Source organism: Pezoporus occidentalis, unplaced genomic scaffold (genome assembly GCF_034315485.1).
Source record: "Pezoporus occidentalis ecotype Australia unplaced genomic scaffold, CSIRO_AGI_Poc_V1 ctg52, whole genome shotgun sequence".
In the NCBI taxonomy this organism is placed as follows: domain Eukaryota; kingdom Metazoa; phylum Chordata; class Aves; order Psittaciformes; family Psittacidae; genus Pezoporus; species Pezoporus occidentalis.
This window is the reverse complement of record NW_026915858.1, coordinates 326,286-344,921: the sequence shown is the minus strand read 5'-3', so window position 1 is coordinate 344,921 and position 18,636 is coordinate 326,286. Positions and strand designations below refer to the sequence as shown.

The 18,636-nt window shown below is 37.3% G+C and overlaps 1 protein-coding gene across 6 annotated transcripts in view; it reads right to left on the bottom strand.

Annotated features, from left to right (window-relative positions):
* AKT3 (AKT serine/threonine kinase 3) overlaps positions 1 to 18,636 on the bottom strand; it is a 148,873-nt gene that overhangs the window by 116,836 nt on the left and 13,401 nt on the right. The window lies entirely within an intron of this gene.

Sequence of the window (18,636 nt, the reverse complement as noted above, 5' to 3'; positions counted from 1 at the left end):
TTTATTTTCCTCAGGTGAAATCGGTATGCTTCCTATGAGCAAATTTTGTATCAGAAATTGGTATTTTTTTTCCAGGTCATCTCTTTCTTTATAAAAGATTAAAGATTACTGAAGTATCCCAAACAGAAACAGAAGATTAAAGAAAAACCACAATCAGTTAAACAGTGTTCCTAACTTTCTTTATAATACATTAAAACAAGCAAACAAAGAAATCCTTAGCAAAAAAAAAGCCCATGGCAAATTTAAACGTAATAGGATGTGTTAATAAAAGATAAAATTAAAATAACATTAACACAGTTGATGGAAATACCAGATTTTATAAAGTATTTCAATATTGTTCATCCAACTTCCCAGAATAAACAAAATACTCTGATCACTCTGCTGTCACCTCCCATTAAAAGCCAACCTAACTAATCCTGTCTCAGATTTCACACACCCCTCCCCAACATTTTAAATGATGGAAGGAAGAATAATTCACCACTTCTTATTTCTCAGAATTCTGTATTTACTGATCAGTGAATTGAATGTCACAGATACACTGAAGAGATCATTTATTTTGGGGCAGAATGAAGAAAAGCTATTTAGCTTTAGCATAAAAAATAAAAACTACATACCAGTTAAGTACATATTTAAAAAATAATAATAAAAAAAAAGGAACAAACAACTTTGGAGCAAAACAGCTGCAGAACAATAAAAAGCAAGACAAATATTCCAAAAGGCAAAAACAAAAAAAATATAATAATAATAATCCAGGTACGAATCAGTCATGTTTGGAGACACCCAGACAGCAAGAGTTCTTCAGAAAAGTAGTCCAGGTTTAGAAATTTCATTATCTTTGAAAAAATCTGGGATGAACAAACAATGCAATGATGTTACAAAAGAGACGAGTAAGAGATAAATATCATTACACTACATATTAACAAACATTTTGTATGTAAATCAAGGGAAAAAATAAAACAAAGAATTTATTCCTCTCTATTAGGCAAAGATAAAAGCTCCAAAATACCACCATTTACAAATTTTGAACGCTAACAAAGGGAACAAAAATAAAGCTAAACTGAGAAAAGTCCTGAGAGAGCAACAAGTCTATAAAGTTTTTTCTTTGTTTGCTTATAAGAAAATACCAAGTTCGAAGTATAGTTAAAATAACTGGCTAGGGAATAAGGGGGAAGCAGACTATAAAAATCTCACAATATGCGAGTCTCATAAGGAGGACTGATTAATTGTGCTTCTCATCTACAGATGGCAGTACAAAAAGTGATCAGCAGGGAAATTTAGATTACATATTGTTAGAAAGTTGGTCCAAATAAAGTCTGTAAAGTTGCAGAACAACTTTGTGTTGGAAGGGTGCTAGAGCTTTCAAGAACACCACAAACATCATGCAAGGACATTTTCTGGTTTTGACTAAGCATCAGAAGCGGGAAGGGTGGGAGGGGGGAAGCAGAGGGAGGGTGCAAACAACTAACACTAAAAATTTCTTCCAACGTTACATTTTTAAGTCAAATAATAAAAAAAAAAATCAATACATAATCTGAATTGGCAGCCTGACTGAAAACACAGGCCAGTATGTTTGAAGTTAACTAGTTATTTGGCAGGTCAATAAGGACAGCTATCCTAGTTCACCTAGCTTAGTGAGGTTAATGAGGAAGTGATACACTTTTCCATTTTGTTAATAAGACTCACATAGCGACACTGCAACTGAACTCCAACTGTCCAGTTGTTCAATATATTTTTTATACAAAGGAAGCACCGTAAGTACCACCTTGACAATAGTCATGAGTCACCTTCAAACATCAGATAGAATTAAGGATCACCTAGATTTTAGGAAAAGTAAGTTTGAAGGGGTATTTCTATTTTGTTTTTAATTAGACATGAGTTACAGTCCTCACTTCACTCAGTCTTACTGGGGAAAAACATGGAGCACCTCTCAAGTGGAACCATTCACAAATGGTCAGAGTCACATCTTCTCCAGCCTGGATACAAAAATGGCTATGGGAAGCAGCAAGCTCTTGCTGAACTTCATCCAGAGCCCTTAACTGAATTAAAACAAAAAGGTGACTTTATCCATACATCTCCTCTCATATTCCAACCCAGTGCTCCAGTTACTCATCTTGGGAAGAAGTCAGCTCTCTGTATTTGCTTCTTGCTGCCTGCCATTGTTATCTATAGCAACCTTAACTATAGGCAAAATTTTCTGGGAAGCAGGAGTGACAACGTTCAGCAGTACACCCAAACAGAAAGTGGAAGGAAATGCCTGTGTCCCTTCACAGGCACTTCCCAAAACATCATCTCAAACCAGCTACAAAAGGAATAAAGTAGAGTCAGGGACAAGGACAAAATAATGCACATGTGCTAACCCTACAAAGCAGAAAGAGAGAGACTGAATCAGTTTGATTTTATTACAGAACTGATTTAGTCAAAAGTCTGGCATAAACTCAGCAGAGCTGTACTCTGGGAACCCACACACTCTCATCCATGCAAACCAGATTTCTATATTAGAGAATCACTCATTCAAGACCACCAACCTGGCAACCCCTCTTGAGTTGTAACTACTACCCAGAATGTCTAGTTTGATTTTTGACTCTGCAGCAAAATGCGGAGAAGAAACCTTCCCTCAGTCTTTGGCAAAATTCAAGCAAGGGTCTCCTCTCATCCTACTGAAGATCCTCTTTGTGGAGGGACCTCTCTTTTAGAGATCAAGATTCTGTTAAATTAAGATTTTGTAGGAAACTATTTCAAAACACTGCAAGGAAAATGCACAGAAAAAAAAAAAATTCCACAAGCAACCACTTCCTCAATAACTAAGATTCAATACTTTTCAAATTAAGATTTATACAATGTTTTCTTTGTGTTCCTCCTTCATTTAATGCAATCCAACTGAATTCTAACAAAAATAAAAAACAAACAAACAAACAAAAACCCTCTTTCTTCAAGGTGTGTTTTTAATCCTCTGCTCCTGAAAAATAGTATATCAACATTTTTAATGATCATCCTATAATTGCTCTCTTCAAACAAACCTTAAACAAACAATACAAAGCTATTCCTGCCAAGTCACTGACCCCAGGTCAAAGCATGTAGTAATCCTGTATTTTTAGCTCTTGAATATTTTTTATTGTTGCATACTGTTCAGCAAAAATCTTTCCCAGTGAGCACAGGACAACTGTATTTCAAAGCACTAGTCAACATGTAACCTGAAGTAGTATACCACACAGTATCTTTTCACTTCTTTTCTTTCCAGAGACATAACTTGTAAGCCTGTCTTCCATACTACTGAAAGTACTTTATTACAAAAGGAATACACACAAATTTCAGTTGCCAAGCACACAAAAGAGCAAATGGTCATGGAAATGAAAGGAAAAAAATACTCAGGGACGTGCTAGGTTTATTTTTCTGTATCATATAACCAAAGGCTGTTCTGAATTTGGCAGAATGGACAACCTCTGACAAAATTTTGTTAACCAAAGTTTTTCCTACAGCCCTAATCGAACCTAATTACACAATAAATCAGAAGCAGAATCTGTCCAAGTAAAAAATCCATTACCATGTAGGCTCTGAAGGACAGGTGCCTTACCTCCAATTCATGGAAAGAAGGAACCAAGTTCCATCAATACCAAAAGTGTAAAAGGGATAAAAATATCTGAAAACATTTTTAAAGATAAGTAAAAACAAACTATGTTCCTTGAATGCTGAGCCTTTAAGTGCAGCCAAATTGCATTTGGAAGATTTTCTCACCTTTATGAGGCATTAAGAAATAATCACTATAACAGCATATTGTAAGTGGAAGAAACAGAAAAGCTGTAGCTACCAATACACCTTTGAAATGTTTGAAGAGTTAGGCGCTTTGCCTAAACTTGTTACTCTGCTGAGTGGAACTAACACTCTTGTTTCACTACTTAGACTCATAAAATGCATCTAGAAGTTGAATGGATTGTTCAAACTTCTCATCGGAAGCCTTCATTCGTACATGTTAGTTTGGGTGTCAGTGAGATGATCCAACATGGGAAAAACACAAGCAACTCAAACTAAAAAGCTGTATTACACGCTTGTCTCCATGTTACAGGGTGAGGAAATAAAAGAACACAAAACAATGCTACTCACCAAGTCTACGACATTTCTTAATACTTTGGACAAACTTGATTCAGATTGTTGTATGATCAAGTGACAGACTGATTTAATCTTTTCAAAGCTTACACTTGAACTAGAAGTCTTTTCTGAAATTTAAATTCTGCTAAAGTTTTTTTAACACAGACCTCTGTAACATGAGGCTAATACCAGGGCAAGTTAAAAGACAGTATAGAGCAAAGATCTGCTAGTTCAGAAACTCCAGAAAGTAGAAAAATACAAAAGCAGGTGTTTCCAAGAGAAAATTAAATGCATAGTACTGTCACTAACTACAGGTTACTTGGATAACTTAATTCTGGATTTTTATCCAAGTAGTCCTGAATGCTTTATTATAGATTCAGCAAATCAGTGGGAATACATCTGAAGATTTGTTTAATTACAGTCTTCTTTTTCTTTTCATAGCTGAAGAAATTATATACAAATTCTGAAAGAAATTAAAATGCATGACAGATACTGTACTTAATTGCACTTTCTAATTCTGACCTTCAACTTTTAATCATCCCTTAATATTTGCAACCTTAGCAGAAAACAACCCAAAACCTTCAGTTTACACGCACTGAAAGCAAAAATATAAACCCCAAAAAGCCCTGTGTAGTTTTTGTCTACTCCGAGTCACTCCTTGTGCATCCAGTGCAATGTCCCGCAGTTTTACTTTTTTGTTATCTTAGGCATTGTTCAATGGAGAGACTCGGTGCTTTTTGCGTGTTCTTCCAGCTGCCCAGTGGCATGCTTTCCATGACAGATGCTCTGGCTTCATTCTTAACATATGCTCCAGATGATAATTCCATCTTCTTTTCTGGATAACTTTAGAGCCAAGGGGTTTCTGAGCTGTCTAATGAATCTTGGCATCTGTTATAAATTCATTCTATTTAATACATAGGATTTTTCTAAGGCATTTGCTTTAAAAGGCATTTAGATGTCTGTACCTTTGTTGCATTTCCAGCTTTCACATCCATATGTTGAGATGGAAAGAAATATCTGAGTTGAAGTTTCACACTCTGGTCTTTGAAACATGGATTTTTATGACCATATCTTACTTAGTTGGTAAATTAAACTGTTGCCTTGCCTATTTGTAATGCTGAAATCCCCAGATGATGGGCATCTTGCTACCACTATACATAAATTTATTCCCTTCTTGTATTCCTTTACTTTCCAGTACAGTATTTGAGCAGAGACATTCCAGAGATTAATTCTATTTGTTGAGATTTTTCCTTTATAATTACATAATAGTATTGTTTTTGAAGCAAAACAAACAAAATTTAAAAAAAAAAAAGAAAAAAAGCTTTTCATTTCACTTCAACTTCTAATCACTGAAGTACAAGGACAAGTTGCAGCATCTCAGAAGCTACTGCAATTACCACCGATTTTTAACTTGTTCCAGAAACTTTGATTTTTCAAGTAATTAAAAATTACTGGTTTCCCCAATGTAACCTTTCAGTATTTTTTTCCTGAAACTCTATCTTCACAGTAAACTTCCTCAATTTTCTTTCCTTTAATGCTACTGTATCCAGCAATAGTTACTTCATCCCCAGCCTATCCAAACCATCTTTTAAATGACTGCAATCTCTGTATTATCCTTTCCATTTTATCAATCACTCTCTACCCTGGGAAAGCCCACCAGCTCCTTAGAACCATGCAAAACCAGTAGCATTTACCAGTAACTCTTTCAAATAAGAACGGAGAATAACTGCGGCCAAGAGAAAGGTGTAGCAGAACTAAAGACAGACATTTATGCCAGGAAGTAACCAACAGCAGTTACAGTATGAACCAAAAGGAAAATACCTGTAAAGTACTCAAATTCTTCCATTTTTATACTTTCAAACCAGGAACAGAATCTCTAACTAAGTAGAAGCTGAAACTATCACTTTCTCTTTGAGAAACAAAAGTGCTCTTCAGCACAGCATTTTACAGGCTATTTTCCCTTGGACACTCCTCACTACAGACTCTGAGACACTTCTGATCTTTACTGCACTCAGTACCTGGTCCATACCCCAGCCTCCACAGCAGCTCACACCATTCCAGAGGTAAAAAGGCACATCAGTGTAGTTAAAATTGAAAAAAAGTATCTCCCTCTTTCTCACCATGAGGACTTAAGGAAACTGCTATCTTCACATGCTTTGTTGAGTCCTATCTTTCCGATTTTAAGCCTCTGTAATGCTTTATGTACACTAAAAGCATTTGTATTTAAGATAGTGCATTTTTAAACACCATTCTCTTCCTATATGCCATGTTCTAAATAACATTTAATAATGTGTTCCTCAAGCATTAGTTAAATCATGATGCATTGAATTTCTTGGTAGAGAGTAATTGTTAATATTTATCTACTCTGAGGAAAGATTAAATGTTAATGAATGGATTCATTTCTTGCTTTATGTACTAAAAAATAAAATATGCATACTCCAAGTGAAGAAATACAAACATATTGTCAAGGAACTCCAAAGATGACAAGATATTTGGAGCATTTTTAAATATGTTGATTGGCAAAAGACAAAGATTGTGGTAAGCCACAATTTTTATAAACTGTGCATCTAATCAGTTGTCGTGGTTTAAGCCCAGCTGGTAACTCAGAACCATGCAGCCGCTCGCTCTCTCCCCTCCCCTTCTTCCCCCTGCTCCCAGAGGAATGGGAAGGAGAATCGAAGGAAAGTAACTCCCATGGGTTGAGATAAGAACAGCCCAGTAACTAAGGTATAACACAAATCACTACTGCTACCACCAATAATAATAATGATAAGGGAAATAACAAGGGAAGAGAATACAACCGCTCACCACCCACCGACCGATTCCCAGCCCGATCAGAGTAGCAGCCTAAGCCCTTCGGGGTAACTGCCCCCAGTTCATATACTGGGCATGATGTGCTGTGGTATGGAATACCTCTTTGACTAGTTTGGGTCAGGTGTCCTGTCTCTGCTTCCTCCTGGCTTCCCCTCCCCCCTGACAGAGCATGAGCCTCAGAAAGTCCTTGATCGGAGTAAACATTACTGAGCAACAACTAAAAACATCGGTGTTATCAGTGCTGTTCCCAGGCTGAAAGTCAAAAACACAGCACTGCACCAGCTACTAAGGAGAAAAATGACTGCTGCTGCTGAACCCAGGACATCAGTATAAAACTTTCCTCTGCACTACAGCTACAAACATAATGACATCAAGATCTATCAACCACAGATGGCTTTTAGGGAATAAAGTGGATTGCAAGAAAGGAAAGGCTATTAATATGCTAAGACTCTCATGCAGGATCATATTTACTACAAAAAATACAGACACCTATTATAAGGCAATTTACCGGTGACAATGATTTCACGGAGTATGAAGACCTGGAACTTTCTATCCACTTTATTATAGAGAGATTTTCCTTTTGTAAAGAAAGCTCAGACACATTATGGGCAGCCAGAGAGTAATGCTTTGGCACTCATGTTGCTTCTCAGTAAAAAGACCTTTTTTCTTCCCTTTATTTTACACAGCTTTGGAGTAGTAACTTTTTACCTCTTTTGCAGGAAAATTCATCACAAGAAACCGACACAAATTCGTATTTCATGTTCTTAGGTAAGAATAAGTCTAATTATTGAAATATGATCCTCAAAACCACTCAAAATAACCATTAATATTAGAATTTTTTAGAATGCAACCTTGTTTGAGTGGGTCAAGCTTTTATTATCAAAGTTAATATTTATTATTATTTGCCTATCTACAGCAGATTATTTAATCTCTCACTACCAATACACCAAACATTTGTGGTATTATCTATAAATTACTATACTGACATTCGGGAGGCTGGCACAAAAAAAAAATACGTCACTTGAGCTTTTAAGTAAGTATGTACTGCACAGCTATTATATACCACAAATAATGCACCTTGACCACAACTGCTTCCCTAACTCTTTCTTGGTAGACTAAAAAATATCTACAGCTATCTTCTTGGAGAGGCTGCTGTAGAAAAGTGTTAGAAAGGATCCTGAAGAAAAGCTGGATTGGTTTGGTTTGGTTTGTGGCTTTTTGTCTGTTTGTTATTTTTATTAGAAAAGAGAGCTAGCATTGTGGCTGTGGCAAATGGGAAACTACAAGGTGCCTGAGAACATGACACTCATTCACCATGCAATTTATCTGTCTGGCCTAGTAGCAGCATGGTTGCCCACACTGCTGCACATAACAGCAATTCCCTGTCTCCTTTGGAGCAAGGATGGTTGGATCAAGTGAGGGAGAAGTTCATCAGCCTACATAAGCCTCTTTGTGCCAACAGCAGTTCCACATAAAATCCTATGCATACGGTGTAAATGAAATGTGCAAGATCTTGGCTGTGACTGAAAACCATCCCAAGGGATCCCAATTACAAATGTTTACAACAAAAATTCATTTCAAATATTCATCGTGCAAGTTGAAATCATAAAGAGCTTGATCATTCTCCAAATTTTGGTATATAACCAAACAAACCCAGAAGTAGGCTTTCAAAGAATGAATTTCAGCCAAAATCTACCCTTACAGGAATTCTATCAAACGTAGCAGAAGCTCTACAGAAAACTCAAGAGGCTTAAAAATTAACGTCATCTGAAGTTTCACTGATTGTCCACCAACACAGTATGTATATTCTAAACTCTGAGAGCACTAAATATAAATCTGACCTCCAGTAATACCCAGAAACCAGCAACTCACTAGCCTCAGAGTGTATCACAAGCTTTGGGTGGGGTCTATTTTTTTGTTAAAATACTCAGCTTTTGAAGTCTACACCCAAGACGATTACAAAGCTACTGTATGATTTGGATTAAAGAAACACTCAGTGTTTCAGACATTAGCCGTGTCATTATTGTGTTAAAAATTAATGTCTGTTTAAAAACTATAAACACACAGGAATAGGAACTAGCTAACCTCCTGGTGGCATTTTTTAATTCAATCACATTTAGGACTACACAGAGAGTAAACCAGTGGCCCTTTTCTGAACATGAACTTCAAAGAAAACCATCCTGAAATACAAACTAGTTGTGCTGCAGTCTGGTCATATTGTTAAAATAAGTTTTAGGTTCACTTCTATAACGGATTTAGTCCTGCAAAGGTGGGGGCTGCCCCTAGGAGGAAGTTGTCCTGCCCCTCCACATGCATCCCAGCGTGTGCCAGCACTACTGTTTGTGCAGCTACACCATGAGTCAGGTCAGGGAAATGATCCATCTGAAAGTTAGCTAGGAAAATAAAAATAGATTCATTTTCAGCCAAATAAATTTCCTGCTATGATTCACCATGTCACCAGTACAAGCACAAGTGCCAACACAACCAAGCAAGAAGAGGACATGACACTTCCCCCATTTCAGCAACAGCTTCCACTTAACACAAGTTTCAAGTAAACATGGAACTGAATCTATCGGGGGCAAGTTCACAAGCTCCTAATTAAAATACAGTAGTTGCTGCTGTTCCTTAAGATAAGAATAAACTTGTTCAGAAAAGTTTCCAATGTATTAGTCAGCATACATAAACTGGCATGATATTATAAAAGCCAGCACAGTTCAAAACAAAGTGAGTGAATACTAGCTTTAAAGTAAAGCTATCAATGCTGTATGAAAGCATGCTATTTTGTAAGTCTTTTCATATCTGTAAAAGGTATACCACTAATCTATCTGCACGGTTTCGTTGGGTCAAAGAGTATAAGGGGAAGTAGAGATGTTGTCATGTTCCTATGTATTGCTCTCCCAGTGATGGCTGCTCAGATGTTTCCTCCAGTCTCTGGAAGACATCTAGCAAAAAGCCCTAACTTTAAGAACTGATAAAGGACAACTGGGTTTTTGCATCTTATCAATAACTCCTCCTTTTTTGCACCCTAACAGATTTCCCCTCTGCAGCATGTCAGGAAGATAATCAAAACCCAAAAAATCACCATCAGGCTGAACTTCAACTGCCATCAGGCTCGTTCTGCTTCCCCTATAAACAACTGCATTTTAAAAAGCATGAATATTGAAATGTAAGGCGCTCAGAAGTTTCACAAGGATGAACAGACATTCAGGAAGCCTCTGACGTGAAGTAGACACTATTTCCATTTTACCTGAGAGAAACCGTGACTTAAACGAATTCAAATTAAAATCCACAACACTGACTGCCAAATTTAAGATACTGTTCGCCCAATTGTTTACATAATTTACCATCTTACATGTCTGTCTTTATTACATAGTTATCTGTGAGTTTATCACAAGCAAAAACACAGCACTTGTACAGAGTAGCAATTGGATCTCTCTATGGTGGTGTGGTTCTCATTATCTAGGCCTAGTTAGCAGCCATGTATGCGTTCTGGTTTCAGCAACTTTCTTAGCATGACAATGTTGATAAAAGACCAGGAGGAAGCTATCCCCAGTAAAATTTTCACACTTCAACTGTTCAAATGTGAATAACTGAGGATTACACAGCTTGAAATTTTTGTGCAAAAATGGTGACAACTAATGAAGGTGGGAACTTTCTAATTTTACACAGTTAATATGTTACCATATTGAAACTAACTATTTTTGGGAAGACTACCCCCAAAGGCAAGACAGACAACACTTTGAAAGTGACCTGAATCTATCTTGAAAAAGGGAATGTGTTTTCTTATCAGTATACTGGCATCTGACACATCCATTTCCTACTTTCCTATCAGTTTTAAGAAAGCACTCCTTAAGAAAGCAAACTGTAAATTCAGAACTCACTGTAAACAAGAGGTCAGTTGCAATAATCTGATTACAAAGAAATTTATTTAGATTTATAAAAGCAAACACTGCCCTGATCTGCAAGACAAGTAAACAATAATAACAAAGACTAGCTAGGACACAGGGAGGCTACTGAACAGGACTGGAAAAAAATCCGAGGTACATCTACATTACGGGTTAAGAATTTACATCTGAAGTATATCTCCATTATTAACCATTACAAGCTTTGGCTTACACTGTGACTGCACCTCACACATTCCCACTGTCAAGAGGCTCTCAGTTCATGGAAACATGTGACAGGGTGTCCAAAGCAAGCTCTAAAAGCATGCACAGATAGTACAGAAGCCAAAATCTAAGCACCTCTTGAAAGATTTGCTCTGACTGCATTACATTATGCGCTAATGGAAACCTAAGAAATCCTCCCAGCATCAGTCAAGGTCTATGCTTCTGGAACTGAGCAATACTGTTTGTCGTGGTTTAAACCCAGTCAGGTAATTCGTTCGCTCACTTCCCCCCTTTTTCTTGCCCTCCCCCTGCTCTCAGAGGGACGGAGAGGAGAATCGAAAAGAATGCAACTCCCACGGGTTGAGATAAGAACAGTTTAGTAACTAAGGTATAACACAAATCACTACTGCTACCACCAATGATAATAATGATAAAGGAAATAACAAGGGAAGAGAATACATCATCTCACCACCAGCCGACCGATAACTCGCCCCCTCCAGCCCGACCAAGCTCTGACCGATACCTCCTCCAACCCCGCAGTCTCCCAGCCCTTCCGGCTAACTCCCAGTTACCTCCTGGGCATGACGTGCTGTGGTATGGAATACCTCTTTGGTCAGTTTGGGTCAGGTGTCCTGTCTCTGCTTCCTCCCGGCTTCCCCTCCTCCCTGGCAGAGCATGAGGCTCACAAAGTCCTTGGCCAAACCAAAACATCCTTGTTATCAGCTCTGTTCCCGAGCTGAAAGTCAAAACACTGCACTGCACCAGCTACCAAGAAGGAGAAAAATGACTGCTACTGCTGAACCCAGGACACTGTTTTACCTGCAATTTAGGAAAGAACAAACTGCTCCCAGTAAGCTGAACACTGAATAAATCTCAACTCCTACCACCATCTTCTTTCCATGTTTTGGTGGGAAAACAGCTCCCATCAACAATCAACAGATTGCAGAGATGCTCATGAAGGGTTAACAGAGTCTCCAAGAAAACAGAAGGCGACCAAGACAGCACTTGAATGGCTACAAAGCATTCTTCCCTTTTCCTCCACCTTCTATCCTATTCATTCCCTAAACCACCATTAGCCTGATCTCTTCCCAAAGTTTTGGTTTTTTTTTTTGATATCTCAATTTGCAGTCTTAGTTGCCTCTTTGATTTTTGTGCCCTAAAACTTTGACTTCTCAGTCCAGTGAAACTCCTTCAGGACCTAGATTCAAGTTACAGCTGTTGACCTTAATAATGCTTTTGAAGATTACAGCAGAGATAGTATAAAAACTGGGTCCCACAGAGGCATAAACTGAATGACCTAGCAGGTACGTTGACTGGCTTTGAAATAAAAGAAAGCACAAAGACTTGGGACATTTGCTGAACTGGCATGAAGGTATATTGAGGGTAGATGATTTTTTAATGAGATATCAAAAGCCCTGGTACTGCAAGCAAGTTATCCTTACACTAATATCATTTTCAATGTGAAAGTGACATAAGCATAAATTAATTTAAGTTTAATCAATGGATCGCAGTATGCCAAAGGTAGTACACAGTGTGACTATTTAAGCTTTAAATAAAAATAAAAAGCAAATTTTATTTAATAGAAAACACGTATCTGGGAAACAGTTCCTCAAAACTGTTCCCCAACAGCAAACTTTTGACATCTGCTGGTCATGCAGTATGTCAAAAAAAATTGCATCTGCCAGGCCATAAGGATTATGAGCGAGAAAGGGACAATGAATTGTTAACACCTTGCTTCCCTAATCCCTGCAACACAGAATGGTAACCATGCTTCTTTAGAAGCAGTGCCCTAATGGGTAACAAAGTGGTACGAGTAAAAGAAGCCAGCATGAACGGGGAAACCCTTCAGAACCTGAGCAATCAGGCAGCATTCATTATATAGGAAATGGAAAGGAGATAGAAGCATATGTAACATCAGATTATTCAGAACACTCAAGAAACCCAATTGCCTAGGCGTTCTCCTATGTAACAAACAACTTTTTGTCAGGAATAGTAAAAGCATTTTTCTACCACAAAAGTCAGGACACCTGAAAGCCCAAGGCCCAGGGTGATAAGTACCAGGAACAGGCCTTACAAGCCACTGAAAGAATGATATTAAACAGGAATGATGTTTAGATATTAGATAGCTTGTACTGTCATTTTTTCTCTCTTTGGTCATCATGGAGCTGCCTCTTTTAAATTCACATATTTTACTGGAACTTAACAGTAATTCGCATTTCCTGTTAGATAGAATTAGAGTAGAAAGATTACAATAAGAAAGGTTTATTTAGTTTCAAGTGGTTCATCAATGAAAACTTTACCTTAAATTACTATTTGCTAAGACAATTAGAAAAAAAATAGTTTACATTTCTTCTATTTTATGTAGCAGATGTTCCGAGACAGTCTATTTAAATTTGTCTGCCTTTGAGGTGTGTTAAACTACTCAAATAATTCAGACAATCTGCAAACAAGATTTCTGACAGGTTGTGAATAACACTCAATTAGTTCCATAACTTATGAGATTAATTTTTCAATCAAGGCATTCCTGTCCCCACCAAAAAAAGAAAAGGAAAAAACCCACAAACACGTGAACTCAGTCTCCAGTGTGCATTTCCAAAATTAACATCTGTTTGGTCTCAGTTCAACTCTAAAGCCCAATGTCCATTAAATACTTGGTTCTTTTTCTGGATGGGGGAGAGGGGAAAGATATGTTATCCAAAGACTGTAAATAATTTGTATTTTAAACAACAACTGTATTGCTACTTGGAACAACAGATACATTCCACTACCCCATTTATTATTCTTGTTTAGTAGATTTAACAACAATAAATATTTTCCACGTGGTTATTTCTTAAAATCCCATGATACCTGCATCATGTCCTGAACTGCAAAAATGAAAACAGATCAGCAAGCAGTTGAGTGAGTCTCATCACAGTGAGTCAAACAAATTCTATAAACTCTATGAGTTTAGAAACACTGACACTACATCAGGTAATTCAGTTCTGGATACTAAGAAATTATAAAAGGCTGCATTTAGGGAAAAAAAAAAAGAAAAACTCTGAGTGAAAAATGGTATTACAGTATGTCAGTGATACACTGTGTAGAGGACAATCTCATTATAGGAAAGCTTCACAACATCTGGTTTTTAGCACCATTTCATTACATCAAACTTCTTCTGAAGTTACCATGGTTAAGCCAGAGCAATTTTATACTTCAGTTCCCTCTCTATAAAATTAGCATAGTAGTTCTTCTATACTTCAGGTGAGCGTTGTGAGAAAATGAGGACAGGAAAAATTGTGAGATTATATTAAAGTCACCTCCATAAGCAAGTCGGATACACTGTTTATTCAATATAATTTGGGTAAAAATATATTATGTAAGACATGTAAAGATTGCCATAACAAGTAGCATCATCTAATGCAACACACTAAAATGCAGAAGCCCAAACAGAGGTACAGTAACTGAAGTATGAGGACAGAAGCACTGCCTTAAACGGGCAACATTTTGCTTTGTCTTTAAATAGTGATTTTGCCATCTTGCTCTGCAGTACACATTAGGTATATTCTGCCAGATTTAAAAATAAATAAATAAATAAAATACTCATTCAATTAAAAAGTTAGTTGACATGATAAATCTAGAACTGGGTCCTTTAAAATTTACCATCTGTGTCAATTTTTCCTTGGTCCCAAATGATCCTTTAATAGCACGGTAGCAAAGATTCTTAAAGCTTTTCATATGTTTAAACTAATTGAAATCTTGTGCACAGGTTATATATAAAGAAATTAGGTTGCAATTAAGCATAGTTATTACTAATTCTTAAATCTAATAGTTGTGACTATTATAGACCACAGACAAGGTCAACTCTACAACACAGGAAACTTTAGCTTTAAAGAAAAAAAAAATGCTACCTGAATTATATGCACAAAACCCACTTTTGTAATGACATAGCTCTAATCATACAAAATATGTTCATCCATTTAAAAAAAACAGCTGTTTCCAAACTGATCAATTAAAAACATATCCCTCCTCAGTAAAACATAATTTAGTAAAATCACATTAAGTAAAATTAAAAATACTCTTACAATAATTTAAACAACACTCTGCAAAACATCATGCTTATAAGCAAATCAAAAATGTAAAAGTCATTTCAGCAGCCTTACACTAAGGTACAGTCCTTACACTAAATGCATAAAAGTCAAATATGTGCTTTAACTTCTGCATATCAGCAGCAAGGTTCAGATTATTGTATTCCAGATTTTTAGTCAAGATCACTTCCTTTTCACCTGTATGCATTAGAACGAGAAACACTGGTGTCATCTAAAAAGGAAACTCATAAAGGAAGACAACACATCTCTCGCCTAATATGGCTACAGGAATAACTCGAAAACAGAAAGAAGGAAAAATTATTATCCTCTCTGAAACAAAACACTGAGCCAGTGAACTGCAAGAGCACCCTTGCAGCAGCACAGTGACACAAAGCCATGAGATGCTTGGTTCTTATCACTAGATGTAAGATAGTAAGTCACAGACAACCATACAACCATCCGTACAATACATTCCTACTCCTCTCTGAGCATCCTGGGCAGAAACCTTGCTCTAAGAGGACTGCTCCACTGGCTCTTCACTTGTACAAGTTCTGATATCTCACAGGGTGTATCTGCATTAGTATTTTAGTTCAGATAAGGAGAGCCCTTTTGCAACCAATCTTCCCATCATCCTAGTTAATGCACTTCCATTTGCTGCCCCACATGAAGCAGCCCCACACTTCACAAACCTGGTTCACAAGATGTACTCCAGGAGCACTGCCAAAGGGCACAGGAGCAAAGAGCAGCCAGTCCAACCTAACATCCACTTCCCTTTGCAAACACCCTGAGTACAGATAGGTATCAGGTCTTCACCCATTATTTCATTCTCTGAATCTGCTCTCACTGGACTACATTACTTGTTCAGGCAGGCCCAGACGCTGTGCTTCAAGGTCTCCTTTCACCTGGAAGATGAGACCTGACTGCACCTGAGGTTCACTGAGCTTCTCAGCTTTGCTTCCTCTTGGCTTGTGTTTTCTATTGTCCAAAGTTCTCACCTTTCTGCCTATCTCTGCCTGTTTGATCATTCACATATAACAGCTCATTCTTCCTCAGTATCATCTAGTCTCTCACCACATTGAAACTTCTAAAAATTATTCAAAGCCCAAGCATGATCATTCTTAATTAAATAAACTTAATTCTGCACTTTGAGTGCTGGCCAATTTTAAAATAATAACACTTTGATGGGTTCATCATTTAAGCACACAGAAAAACAGAGCATTGAAGCCAACTGTGTAGCATCACATCGGTTCTCCAGTGTTCGACAACAAAGTTAAAAGCTTGCACATAGCCCCCAGCCTTTCTATTACTGACATGGATACAGCACTAGTGTTAATAAAGTAAACATTTTCTCAGCATGTTTCACAGCCATTAAGAATTGTATTGGTGTGCCTTAACACGCCTTGTTTTCCCCAGCCTCTCTCTATCAGAGCCTCATCCAGAAAGATCCTCAGCTCAACCTCCAGTACCTTCCTCTCATTCCTACATTCAGTTCACTCAACCTGCTCTTGTAACAGCCTATAATCTCAGTCAACTGAATGTAGCTGCTGCCCAGGCTCCTTGTCTCCAGCATGTAGGGTTTACAAGTTTTATTTCAAGTTAAATTCAGCCTGGAGCCTCAGACTGAACACTGCACCACACACATGGCTCAGGGCTGTCCAAAGGACCAAACACTGGGGCTGGAATTCACTAGGTGTCTCCCTGGAGAACAGATCCCATGCTAAGATGCCTCCAACAGAAACCTCGTTTGTACCTACCAGAACCCTGTGAACTGAGCCAATGAGTATCAACTGGGGATGATCAGAGAATTCACCTTAAAACTGTAATAGCATGATAACTTGCAGAAGCAGGGCAGCTTTACCCAATCCCACAATGCTTCTGTATACAGAGAGAGAATATTTAGCTGCAAAAATAAGAAGTGTCTACTGAGCATATTTCAACTTTCAGAATTTAGATTAAGGAAAAAAAAAAGTGCTTGACAACTTCAATCCTCTTGCTTCCAAGCAAGGTCAGGGTAGAAGGTGCAATTGGATGAAATGTGTAATCACTGAATTAAATGCTTACAAAGTCTTGCCATTGGAAAATAATACTGCACTTTTCCTTTTGTTTTCAGAAATAAACAAAACAAATGCTTTAATCCACCAACAACCAGAATAAGTCAGACACAGAAAAATAAGGGCACTATTAAATCTAATGAGAAAAAAAAAAATCCTACTTAAACCTACACAATTACTTATATCAAGAAGGAAAAAAATATACATTCAAAGTTAATTAAAATAAGGACAAACAAATGTCACGAAATGTCTTTACTAAGCAAACAGTTACTAGCAAAGCTGACATCGAAATGCCCACTCAGGAGGCTTTTCTTCAATTAATATATAGTAAAAAAGCATGGAGGAAAACCTTTATTTAAGGTTCAGAATTCCAAATATTCAGTAAGACATTGACTTTCATTGGGCATTGTCCTCTTCTGGACCCCAGTGATTAAAGCATGCATGTCCAATGCTCACTGAGTTGATATCAGGGTGTAGCAAGAATGAGTGTTATTACATAAAGGAACTGATGTCAAGAAAATTATTTGGATCATCCTAATCATTCTAATACATTTTAAAGAAATTTAAAGAAATAATAATAAAAAAAGGAAATCAGATACCCAAACTGAGTAAACAGCAAAAGGCTGGGAAGGAAAAACAATGTAATATTTTAAATAGTTCCTGTAATGTAAAATTTGATTTGTTGTTAAGTATATACTCCAAAATAGGAAGCAGGCCTTAAGCTTCACACAGTTTAGCCCATTTTTATCTACAAAACCCTTAACGCATCCTGAAGTACAATTTATGCAGGAATAATAACAGAATAATAAACTTTTTCTCTCATCCTCTTGGCTTCTTTGACATTTAATGTCAATCTGCAATAATGATCTTTGTCTTCACACACTGCTGTTGAAACAAAGCATTTCTTTGTAAATTAAAGGGTAATTTTGTTCCCACTATTCCAGTCTAAATCTCTCTGGGCTAGAATCAAAGAAGCTCATGGCATAAATCACCCTGTAATCCAGATCACCTTCTCTCTGCAAGAGAGATGTTCTTTTGGAAATAATCATGTGAGCAACCACAACCCAAAGCAGAACAGCATGAAGCATGGAAGATTTCATCCAAAGTTCATTACATGATACAAATGCCAGATAGTTCTAGAGGTTTCCCTTTCAAAACTTAACATACAGCAATCTTCCCAAATTTGCAAATCACATGCTGACGCACTATAAAGCAACATCTCAAGAATTCACAGGAATTCAAATGTAACAGAAGATCGTATTTTAGACTGGCTTGTAATAAGGAACACATTCTCTTATTATATGGCATCCATGTCTGCAAAGTAATTAGGTGCATGCCTAGCTTTATGTAAGCATTACGTTGATTTTATGGGGACTGCTTGCATCTGCAATACAAGCTGAGCCACAGACTCTAATTTTGGCACAAAGTATCACATCCACAACAGCTTCCAGGCAACCTTCGATTGTGCACCTCTATTGCTACTTCTTCCAGCTGCCACAACAGCCAACTTAGTCCGAT